Genomic DNA, 12,732 nt, shown 5'->3' with positions numbered 1-12,732 from the left:
AGTGCAGAAAAAACTCAACCAGACCAGATTTGAAGACCAGGGTTTAAATGGAAAAGGCTTTTATTGAGCGCTTGGGACTATTGTCCATGAATACTTATACACATTTCTATCAGACATATGCATAACTACACGAATACTTAGACACAGTTCTAAACGACATATGCATCATTACACGAATACTTAGACACAGTTCTAAACGACATATGCATCACTACACGAATACTTAGACACAGTTCTAAACGACATATGCATTACTACACGAATACTTAGACACAGTTCTACTAGACATATTCTTGACTGTAAGATGGGGAACGTACGACACATCGCAAACTTGACCAACACATATTCATTTACACACCCACGTTTATTCAAACCACCCTCCCCTCTACACTAAACTATGTCCAGGATGTGCAGGATCAGGGTACATGCTCACCATGGGGCTATTACTAGGGTTACTGGCTGTTCGTGCTGCTTCTCCGCTGCTTTCCGTGAGGGTCGTGCTTGTCCCCTGAGTTTCTTCCTTCCGTTTCTTGCGTTCCTGGCCAGTCGTTGCGAGCGTTGCTGTCCCTGCTCCGAGCGTGTCTTTCTTGCCTGTCTTTTCGTCTTCCTCCTGGCTTGCGTTCCTTGCAGGTTTTCTTGCAGTATTTCTTCTTTGAGTTGCATGTCTGTTCCTCTCTCTTGCATGAGTTTAAAACCCAAAAATCGTGGCCAGTTATACTAATTCTGGCCCGTCCTATCTCCCGCCAGATCTCGGGATCTCTTTGTTTGAAAGATATGTATTGAGTTTTCTCTCTGATCTGCGTTATGTCCGGGGGTACCGGGGATGGCCAGACGGTGTTAATTGGTATTTCGTTGCGAGGTGATGGGTTTAACTGGTTTCCCATCACCTACCAGGTAGTTTTCTATGGGCTATTGTGCCCCCTTAACGAGATTAACTGTGTAGGTCGGCTTGGGGCATTGTGAGTATGCTGATGTCAGCGCCCCAGTGTCTGGACTTCGACCTGGTTTCGCAGGTTTCTGCATGGCCAATATCCATCCATTGTTCTGGCCGTGGCTTTGCAGAAACCTAGAGACTGGGCTGTAAGGTTTTTGCTCTTGTGGCTGGTCACGAGGTCCTGTGGCCATCTTAGGACCCACGGATTGTGACATCCCTTGGTAAACTGACCGCAGCCTTTCTCCGCTATCAGCCCCAGTCTCCCGTTTAAAATGTCCAAACTGCAGCTCTTTGGTTTGGTGTTGCTTGCAGAATGAGGGAAAACTTCTCAAATCTTACAATATGCAGTATGCTTCATTTTGGACAGCATGTTGTTGAAGATAGCTACAAAATGCTGGAGTAACTCAGCGGGACAGGCAGCATCTCTGGAGAGAAGGAATGGGTGATGTTTTGGGTCGAGACCCTTCTTCTGCTGCAGATTGAATTAGAGTCAGAGATATCACATGGCATGAAAACAGGCCTTTTTGCCCAAGCCCTCTCTGCGACCAAGTGCCCATCTAAGTTTGTCTCATTTTCTCGCATTTGATCTATATCCCTCGGAACCCATCCTTTGTATGTACTTTACCAGCTCAATCACTTTGCCAGGCACCTTTTTCCATATGCCCACCACCCTGCATGTGAAATAGTTGCACTTCAGGTTCCTATTAAATCTACTCCTGTTCCCTTAAACCTCTGCCTGCAAGTTCTTGATTCCCCAACCTGAGGAAAAAGACTGAGCATTCAGCTTATCTACGCCTTGCATGATTTTATTCACCTCTGTAAGACCACTTCTATGTCTCCTACGTTCCAAGAATTGAAGTCCTAGCCAGTTCACCCATTCCTATAACCCAGTCCCTTGAAATTCTTGTGACATCCTCGCAAATCTTTTCTGCACTTTTTCTAGCTTGATCGACCTGCCCATTTTTCCCCCTCAGCTCTTGTATGAAACAGTCTCTGGATACAATGCTCCTGCATTGGTGTCAATGGGAAAGGCTCGGAGATTAAGGCTTCTCAGCTCGGAACAATCATTTTCACCTGCTTGCCCTAACTTGCCCACGATGCTTCAACCAGAGGTATTCCCTTCAAGTTGCTAATTACATCTTCTCAACTGGGGTCTTCTGGGTTGCTGCTCATTTAAGTAAGGTACCAAGATATACCAAAACAGCTGCAAAAGGTTGTTATTTTTTAGTTTTTTTAATTTTGTTTAGTTTAGTTGATGGAATACTTTATTGTCACATGTGACTAGGCACAGTGAGATTCTTTGCTGCATACCCAATGTATCAAATAGCAGCCGCCTACGTTGCTGACAAAGTTACAAAGCACCCCGGCTCCTACTATTGTTCTCTCCCCCCCCCACAGCAGTTTCCCCACGCCGGGTCTCCATTGTCCATTCTTCTCCCCCCCCATGGCTCCCCCATGCTCCCGTCGACCACGGGTTGACCCACGAGGCATCGCCGCCGCCGCGAGGCTTCATCACTGCAGAGGCCCCATCATCACGAGTCTTCACCAGCACCGGCGCCTCACCGCTGTCGACGCCCCACTTCACGCCTCCGTGGTGGCGACTCGGGCCCAAGCCGCGGGCTCCGTCGGCCGCTCCGCCGACCCGGACTCCAACCCGCGGGGCCCGGCCGGGCTTCTATGCGGCGATCCGGGAGGCATGCAGACCGCGGCACATCGATAAAGGCCTCCAGGCGCGTTCCCCGTCCACAGCCGCGGTCCGTCATATGATATGTATAATAGTCAGCAAAAAAAACAATGCAGATTCCAGCAACTGCTGATTCTTGTGTCTTTACAATATTTAAATGGTTCAGAGCTCTCCTGCTTCCAACAGCCCTTCACATTTTGTGTACTTGCAACCTTCAAGCACAACGGCACCCAGTCTTGTGTAGATTTAGAGTGGGCAGGCAGCTTGAGTTGAGTAGACATGCAGACAGCTGTGTGCAAAGTATGAGCAGTAACTCAGCAGGTGGAGCAGGGCACACCAGCGGGTGTAGTGAAATGGAAAGTCACCTCTGGTTGAAGCATCGTGTCAGGGCCAGCTTACCAAGGTGACAGAAAATGTTCTCTGTGCTGGAGACAGTGGTGGCTGCCCACAGTCAGGGTTCACGACATCTCCTCACGGTGGCGACAGAAAGCAGGAATGGGAAGGGGAGGATCCTGCCATTAGGGTCCATGCATGAACCAACTCAAGAGATAGAACTAAGAGATTCTACTGGGGCAGAATGAGTGTCTACAATCTACAATTAACAAGCAGAAAAACATTGGTAAAAAAATCTCTGGCTATTTGCAAATCGGAAATAGGATGATGGAGATCAAAGGGTTGAATGCATAGCTCAGATGTGTGAGAGCCCAATTCTGCTCCTATCACATGAACATATGAATGGGTCTTACATCCATCGTGCTGCAACTTTAAATTAAAGTGATGATTGGGTGGTGGTGGGTGGTAGACTGAGGGGAGTAGGGTTGAAGTTGAACCCCAACTTGAAGTAGGGTTCAAGTAAGGGGAATTTTAGGAACTTAAAGAGGTTAACAATACACTGCTGTGTAGTGACACAACGAATGATAATTGGAGTGTACAAGGAAGGGTCAAAGTTAAAACTATTTCTCTGAAGGTGCATAGCTTTCATAACAACGGAGAAGAGGTCATGTTTAATGTGCACAAGTGTGGACCTAATAGTCTTTACAGAAGCATAGCTGCAAGATGACCACACTGGTAACCAAATATTCTGGAGTACTTAATATTTCAACAGGAAATCTTGAAGGGAAAATAAGGTGGGTAGCTCTGAAAATAAAGGATGGCATTGAATCAGCAATGGGAAAGAGACCTGGCCCAGAAAATCAGCAAGGAGGATCAGTTTGTGTGGAGTTAAGAAATATTGATGGAAATAAACCTTTGGTGGTAGAAGTCTATGAGTGCCTGAACAATGGTTACACTTTTGGACAAAGAGACAGCCAAGGAATAAAGGGATCTTGTGAAAAGAGACAAAGCGTGAATCATGGACATCTTTTAATCTTCTTACACAATTGCAAAGTCAAATGAGGAAATATGGGTTTTAAAATGAGCATGAAATACATTTGAGGCAGCTGTGCAGAACATTGTGCTGTGAACGGACTGGACGATTTAAAATATAATAATGTTCATGACTCATGATTAAAAAGTAACAGCATAATAAGGAAAGTTTTGGGTAACAGAGTGATATTAACTTGATGAAGTTCAAAACCTATTTCAGATGTATGAATTTAGGTATGGAACGAGAGTAAATAAGGACAGTGACACAGCGTGATGGAAGATTCCCTTAAGACAGTGATTCCCAAAGTTTTGATAGCCATGTTTTCATAAGCATCTTGTACCCCTCGTTAAAAACAATCGTATTTCATTGTAAAAGTCGATAAAAATTGGATACATTTTTATTTTGGATTAAGGTTTGCATGTAAACAAAAGTTTTCTATAATATAATGTATAATTACTAGAATAAAATTAATAAAGTATCCATTAAATACATTTTTAATTAAAATAATTTATCATCAATGTGAAGGATGAAATTGCTTATGTTGGGAAAATATTTTGGCAAAATTTGGCCCTGTAGTTGTTAATTTCAACCTCAGTTGCAGTTTGACATCTAATATGCAGTTCCTCTTCTTTGTCTTGTAAGAAAATAACTGCAGATGCTGGTACAAATCAAAGGTATTTATTTCACAGAATGCTGGAGTAACTCAGCAGGTCAGGCAGCATCTCGGGAGAGAAGGAATGGGTGACGTTTCGGGTCGAGACCCTTCTTCAGACTCTTCTTCATCTTAATGTCCACAAGAGGTGAAAATCCAACTTCACACAGGTATGAGCTTGGAAATGGAAACATGAACTTCAGGGCTTTATCTGACAATTCTGGAAATTCATTTTGTGTTTGTAACCAAAATGAAGATAATGTGTTTGTGACAGACCTTTTGGCACTGATTGATTGATGTTGAATGGGTATCTTATCCACTCAATATCTATGTCCAATTTCGGGAAATACTTTTCTAGATTCATCTGTAAACTCTGTAAATGCTCTATTATAATAATCATCACACTGTCTTCAATTTGCTCACTCAAACTTGTCATTCATCTGGTCCAGATATATCGACGTTTTCTAGTTGTCTGCGGCTACTTCTATCTTCCTTATTGCTCTCTTTTGTGCATTTTATACACGCAGTTGTTAACCTGTGATCCATAATTGAGAATTCAAGGGCTAGAAAAACGATTTACAAGTTGCCGCAAAACGAGAAAATGAAAATTTACGAGTTGAGGAGGAGAATTCATACAAAATATATGTTATTTGCATATATATGTATGTATAAAATAATTCGTAACCACGGTATATTTTTTCTAATAATGAATCTATGCTTCAGTGGTACATAGCTGAAAATTGCCGCGTACCTCCTGAAGTCCTTTCGCATACCACTGGGGGTACACGTACCCCACTTTGGGAAACACTGCCTTAAGAGAATTGGGAAATCAGATTAAAATGCTTAACTGTGAGCAGTGTTAGAAATGTAAAATTGCAACAATGACACATGATTTGCAACAATGACACATAGTATTGAAGAGTAAATACATGGTATTGCATACTCATAGTACTGAGGTGATCAATTATTGGAAAATAGAAATAATGAATTTTCCGTTAATCCCATTTTTCCTTCAATTTTACTTTCCAAAATAAACGGCACCAGCTCGACCCAGCTCTCAGCAGATTCTTAATGCTTTCTCCTGAAGTCAAGCCAGGTACTATGTAAATGCAAGGGCTTTTCTCCATTCTGCCCATCCATAAGCACCCACACTTACCCATGTACGGCATTGTCCCAGCAATAGACGCTTCTTTCTCCTCCTTCACCATTGCCGCAATTTTTGTCACTAATGCACACGTGCCCTGGAAAGGTTCAGATTAAAAAACAGATGATTAACACACAGAATGTCAACTGGTAAAATACAGATGATCAAATTGTCTTTGTAGAAGTTGGGGATATCTCACCCTGAAACTGGCATTAATTATGCTGCAATGGTGTTAATGCTGCAATGGTGTTAATGCTGTAATGGTGTTAATGCTGCAATGGTGTTAATGCTGTAAGGGTGCTAAAGATTTTCACTGTACCTTATTACACGTGACAATAGATAAACTCAACTCTATGAGACACAGCCCCACACTCCATGGATATCATGAGCTAGATAGAGCTCTTAAGGATAGCGGAGTCAGGGGGTATGGGGAGAAGGCAGGAACGGGGTACTGATAGAGCCTGATCAGCCATGATCACATTGAATGGTGGTGCTGGCTCGAAGGGCCGAATGGCCTACTCCTGCACCTATTGTCTATAATGTAAATTCAGCCCATGTCCTTGACCCCATAAGAGGATACATCCACTCTACACCCTCCTGATCAAATCCTACATGGACAAGCCTGTACATTTCGAAAAGGTAATTTCTCATTCTTAAAAAGTAGTCCGAGTATCGGAACAATATACTCAACCCTTTCACTTTTATAATCTCTTCAATAGTGGCATGAAAGTAATGATGGAGATGCAGGTGCTGAAATCATGAGCCAGACAGAAAGTGCTGAAGGAACTCCGTGGGCTAGGCAACATCTGTGGAGGGAATGCTTTGGGTCCGTAGACTTCTTCATTCTGAAGAAGAATCCTGACCGGAACGTCACTTGTTCATTCCCTCCACTGATACTGCCTGACCAGCTGAGTTCCTCCAGCACTTTCAGTTTTGCTCCTGAATGTAATGACTCTGAACTTTATCCAATGCAAGTATCTATCTATATACCAAAACTCAGATACACATATTTATATTAATATATAAATATATACGTCTATATCTGTGATTTTGGCAACACGGTAAACCGTAGCGCCACAATTTTTGCACCGCCTTAATCACCACTCTTGCCGCTGGTGCCTACAACAAGTTCATTTAAATTGGTCGTTCATTTTTTAAGTTAGAGAGGTTTTAAAGTGAAAACATTTAATTTCTATCCGATTTATTGAAGGTCTTCACCATGTGACGTCACAATGGGACCCGTGCGCCTGTGAGATGAGCTCGAGCCCCCCCCCCCCCCCCCCCCGTACAATTCATGTAGAAATATATATAACATGTGGACCTGCAGCCAAAACGGTAAACCATAGCGCCACAATTTTAGCGCCACCTTAATCACCACTATCCTGGCGACTGTTTATAACAAGTTTTATTTAATTTGGTCGTATATCTTTTGTTACAGACATTTTAAACTTTAAAACTCTCATTTCTAAACACATTTTTTCATGCTGTGCATATGACGTCACCACGCACGGCCTCTCCTCACTCGCACAAATAAGATGGACGCCGTCGCGACTTCAGAAAGATGGCGGCGACTCTCCTCCTCCTCACGCTCCGCCATCTTGTGCGCGCCTCTCTCCTCTCGCTTCTCTCCCCTCCCCACTCTCCCAGACCCGCCAGCCTGCCTCAAGTAGTTCCGCCTCCGCTGCCCGGCTCGAGTAGTCCCACCTCCGCTGCCCGGCTCGAGTAGTCCGGCACTCACTCCTCCTCCCTGCACGCTCGGTAAGTGCCTTTCGCCGCCAACGGCTCCCCGGAGAGGAGTGGACGTGGGGGCCGAGTGGGTGGAGGGAAGGGTGGGGTTAGGAGGGGGGTGAGGGTGGGGGGAGGAGAGAGTGGGGGAGGCGGGCGTGGGGGAGGAGAGCGAGGTGGTGGTGGGGAAAGGGGGTGGGGGTGAGTGAGATTGGGGCTGGTGGAGGAGAGAATGGGGGGGTGGGGGGAGGAGAGCGTGGGGGAAAGGGGGGTGGTGGGGAATGGGGGGGAGAGTGCAAGTGGGAGTGGGAGGGAGAGTGGGACTGGGGAGGAGGGAAGAGTGGGGGTGGGGAGGAGGAGGAGGGGTGGGGAGGAGGGGACAGCAGGGGTGGGGGAGGTGGTTGGATGAGAGAGTGGGAGTGGGGGGGAAGGGGGACAGTGGGGGTCAGGGAACGGCTCCACGGGGGGAGAGGACGTGGGCGCCGAGTGGGTGGAGGGAAGGGTGGGGGTAGGGGGGTGAGGGTGGGTGGAGGAGAGAGGGGGAGGAGAGAGGGGGTGGGGTGGGGGAGAGAGAGTGGGGCTGGGGGAGGAGAAAATGGGGGGTTGGGGAGGAGAGAATGGTGGGTGGAGAGAGTGGGGGAATGGAGGGTGGTGGGGAATGGGGGAGAGCGAGTGGGGTGGGAGGGAGGGAGGGAGAGTGGGACTGGGGAGGAGGGCAGGGTGGGGTGGGGAGGAGAGAAGAGTGAGGGTGGAGAGGAGGAGGGGTGGGGGGAAGGAGACAGCATGTGTGGGGGATGAGAGAGTGGGGGTCAGGGACGATGGGAGAGTGGGGGGTAGGGAGGGGGGGATATGGGAGATTGAGTAGGGGGTTGAGGGTGCTACACCAATACAGGAGAGGCTTTTGGTCCAGGTCTCCTCGGTCACACCCTCTCCCCTTCCCTGTACCACCTTTAATTGTGCTCCCCCTCCCCTGGAGGAGTACGGCACCACAGTGAAGGAGAAAGAAGATGGCCGCTGGCAGGATGATGTCAGTGGCTCCCTCTACCCTTTCCCCTCCCCCACCCCATTCCCCCCTCCTCCCCCAACCCACCCCTGTCCACCCCCCCCCTTCCTCTCCCCCCATTGAGATTCATTTTATTTTTTTAAACAATTTTTATTTTTTTAAACGCGATTTCCCCACAATGGAAACCCTACGAGGAACTTTGTCTAGTACTGCTCCTAAAATAAGACCAAAACTCTATAGCTGCAAGGCAGCTGTGCTTTTGTACTGAATCACTTTTGCACCAAAGGTGACCATTCATTTTCCTTCCTATTGATTTACTCTCACAGCATGCTGATTTGTTGTGAAGATATTCCCATTTCTCTGTACAGCAGCATTTTGCTGTCTCTCCACTAAAACAATCTGATGCATTTGTACTTGTCCTCCAACAGTGGATGACCTTATATCCCCATATTACACTCTGTCAAATATTGTGCCACTCATTCCCCATTATCTCCATTATCTTGTTTTCTCACTTCTTTTGAATCATGAACAAAGTCATTTGGAAAGTCCATTCAAAGTCTTCAAGGCACAAAAGTACTGAGCAATGATCATCTCCAACAAGAGAGTTACTACTTACACCTGATATTCAATGGGTTTAGCATCACCAAGTAGTACCATCACCACAGATAGATCCTTCTATCCAGAGATGCTGCCTGTTCCGATGAGTTACTTCAGCATTTTGTGTCTATCTTCGGTGTAAACCAGCATCAACAGTTCCTCCCTAGACATACCATCACCATATTAGGAGTCAGCTTTGACCGGAAGCTGATACCGTGGCTACAAGAGCGGGTCAGAGGCTGGGTATCCTGCAGTAAGTGGCTTTCTTTCTCACACCCCAAAGTATTTCTTTCATCTACAAGATACTAGCAAGGAGTGTGATGGAATATTCTCCACTTCCCCAGATAGGTGCAGCTCTACCACCATTCAAGAAGTAGACAAAGCAATCCATTCATCTGGCACCCTCAACATTTATTCTGTCCACATCAGATTCACCTTGCCTACAGTGTGTACCAACCACAAAATGCACCACCATTACTCACGTAGACTACTCTCCCAAAGACAAGAACATAAGAAGTATAAGTAGCAGGGATTCATTTAGCTGCTCACAGCAACTCTGCAATTTAATATAACATAACTGGCGGCATGGTGGCGTAGCGGTAGAGCTACTGCCTTACAGGCCCAGAGACCCGGGATCGATCCTGACTATGGGTGCCTGTCTGTTCGATCCTGACTACGGGACTTTCCCCCCGTGACCTCGTGGGTTTTCTCCAAGATCTTCAGTTTCCACCCACACTGCAAAGACGTACAGGTTTGTAGGTTAATTGGCTTGGTATAAATGTAAAATTGTCCCCAGCATGTGTTGGGCAGTGTTAATGTGTGGGGATCGCTGGTCAGTGTGGACTTGGTGGGCTGAAGGGCCTGTTTCCGCACTGTATTTCACAACTAAACTAAACATAACACAAAACCTGTGATGCAGCAGATGCATGCGAGCACCACCTCCAGCCGATCCCCCTCTGAGTCATCCCTTGGAAACACATTGTCACTCTTATTTTCACTTTCCAACAGCTCTGTGGGAATACCTTCTCTTGAAGGACTGCTGCAATTCAAGATGATGGCTCACCACCATCTCCTTTGGGCTTACGGGATGGGCAAAAATGGTAGGCTTCATCAGAAATTCCCAAATCTCAAAGAACAATGCTTTTGGCTACAATAGCTTCAATCCCTTCATCGAGGACATCGATGTAGATTAGAAATTGCTGAGGTCTCAGTATCGATCATTACAGCAGCAACTAGTTACATCTTGCCAACATGAAAGTAACCCATTTCTCCCAAACTTTATTTTGTTAGTTTTCCAATTCCCTGTCCATGCTAATACAGTATTATTACCCACCACAAATATCATATCCAGAGAAGTGACCTCATCAAATGTCTTTGGAAATCCAAACACATTTACCTTTATTCACCATACAATTTTTATCCTCAAATACTCTTTAAAATTTGTCAAATACTATTTCTGCACAAAACCATGTTGACTCAGCTGAATCTGTAGCCAACAACTGTACATCCTGTAACTTTTACTGCCAATGCCTCATGCACTGAGGTATGTTTCTTATTGACCAGTTTGCTTGTCGCTCACATAAATAAATAAATGAATGAACGAATGAATGAATGAATGATACTTTATTGTCACATGTACCGAGGGTACCCAGGTACAGTGAAAAGCTTTGTTTTGCATACAACCTAGGCAGTACACAAGTGCTGTCACGTGTTTAGTTTAGTTTAGAGACACAGCACGTTAACAGGCTCGTCGGCTAACCGAGTCAACACTGACCAGCGATCCCCGCACATTAATTATCCTACACACACTAGGGATAATTTGCACTTACACCTAGCCAATTAACCTACAAACCTGCATGTGTTTGGAGTGTGGGAGGAAACCCACGCGGTCACGGGGAAAACGTACAAATTCCGTACAGACAGCGCTGTAAGGCAGCAACTCTACCATTGCACCACTGTGGTCACCCTAGACAAAGTACCGAACAGTCCTATATACTGCCTACCACCACACATGGCAGATTATAATTCAGACATCATTACCTGTGTGGGTTCATAATTCATATTTAGATCCAAGCTGTTCATTCCCTCAGCTGGAACTCTTTCTTAGCCATACCTATGTTGCTGGTTTTTATTGCTGCATCATTTCCCTCCCACTCCAAATTCCTCTCCAGGCCCAAGGAGATGTCTAAAATAAGTAGGTAGACATAAAATGCTGGAGTAACTCAGCAGAACAAGCAGCATCTCTGGAGAGAAGGAATGGGTGACGCACATTAACACTTTCCTGCACACACTAGAGCCAATTTACATTTATACGAAGCCAATTAATCTACAAACCTGTACGTCTTTGGAGTGTGGATGGAAACCGAAGATCTCGGAGAAAACCCGCGCGGTCACGGGGAGAGCGTACAAACTCCGTACAGACAACAACCGTAATCAGGATCGAACCCAGGACTCTGGTTCTGCAAGCGCTGTAAGGCAGCAACTCTACCACTGTGCCACCGTGTCGCTAGGTGATACGATGACTGGTATGTAATGAGGTTGCTGAGTAAATCTGATTTACAGGCATCACAATTAAAACACGCACCTGTAATTTTCACAGTCTGCAGGCTTGGGTGATTTCTCTTCATCATTAGAAGTTTTTAATATATAGAAAGATCAGCAAAGTCAATCTTATGTAAGCAATGTCATTAGAATCCGCCTGTGATATTATAACTTTCCAGTTGCTGAATTTTATTCTGATGAGAATATTGAAACTAAAGTATATTTTTATCTTCTTAAGCTGAGATCAGCTAGGAATTCAAGGGTTACTTGAAATTAGAGAAATTAATATTCATACCACTGGAAACTAGTCCAGTAACTCAACCTTGTGCTATCTCAATCCAACATGATGGCTGTCTCCTGTTCTTGCTCTGAAGTTAAAAATGTCATCTGGTTTGTTGCAATTTTGCACTCTTCATTCACCATCACGCATTCCATTTCTGACTCCTCCCACCTCAATCATCATTTCTGCAGACAGGTTTCAGTCAATGTCCAACATTAGCCACTGACCTCTAGAGTTAACAACTGCGCTTGGTCCCAACCCAACTCACCCAAAGACTCTATTCCATTCTCTCAGTTTTTCCATCTCTGCCTGAAAATGTCATCTTACTTCCGCCAAGCTATGCCACAGTGTAACCCTCTCCTCTCGCTATCCTGATTGACCGGATTCTATCTATATCAGAATATCGAGCAGCATCTGTGGGGGTGAAGGAATTGTCGACCTTTCAGGCCGAGACCCTGCATCTCAGCCTAAATGTCGACAAGATTTCAGTAGCTGCAGTCTCTTGTGTCTCGATAAAGTGGCCTTTGCATTTCCATATTTTTGCTCTCTCCCCTTGTTTTGCCATCCATTCCACCAGCTTCCGCAATTAACAACTCATCCATTGTGGCTTCCAAATTTTCCACCACTCTTTCCCATCCCTTCCAACATTCCAAAGGGATTGTACCTTTCCCAACTTCAGCCATGATATCACGGTTATGAGCATGGTTGTTATCATCTGCATCCATGAGTGTAAGTCCTGAAGGCTGAGAACCTACTTGTTACAGTATAGAAGTTACAGGTCTGAAGGTCTCGACTCGAAACGTCAC

The 12,732-nt window shown here is 45.4% G+C and overlaps 1 protein-coding gene and 1 long non-coding RNA gene across 2 annotated transcripts in view; one reads left to right on the top strand and one right to left on the bottom strand.

The window, feature by feature from the left end:
* The first annotated feature begins 4,698 nt into the window (after window positions 1-4,698).
* Window positions 4,699-12,732, top strand: part of LOC144600241 (serine/threonine-protein kinase 32A-like) — a 299,488-nt gene continuing 291,454 nt past the window's right edge. The window contains exon 1 of the mRNA XM_078411793.1: window positions 4,699-4,806. The gene's annotated coding sequence lies outside the window, so the exon portion shown is untranslated. The remainder of the gene's footprint in view (window positions 4,807-12,732) is intronic.
* LOC144600243 (uncharacterized) overlaps window positions 5,810-12,732 on the bottom strand; it is a 50,782-nt gene continuing 43,859 nt past the window's right edge. The window contains exon 3 of the long non-coding RNA XR_013548107.1: window positions 5,810-5,877. This is a non-coding gene — a long non-coding RNA (uncharacterized LOC144600243). The remainder of the gene's footprint in view (window positions 5,878-12,732) is intronic.

This window comes from Rhinoraja longicauda, chromosome 14 (assembly GCF_053455715.1).
Source record: "Rhinoraja longicauda isolate Sanriku21f chromosome 14, sRhiLon1.1, whole genome shotgun sequence".
NCBI classification, from domain to species: Eukaryota; Metazoa; Chordata; class Chondrichthyes; order Rajiformes; family Arhynchobatidae; genus Rhinoraja; species Rhinoraja longicauda.
This window is presented reverse-complemented; position numbering and strand designations above follow the sequence as displayed.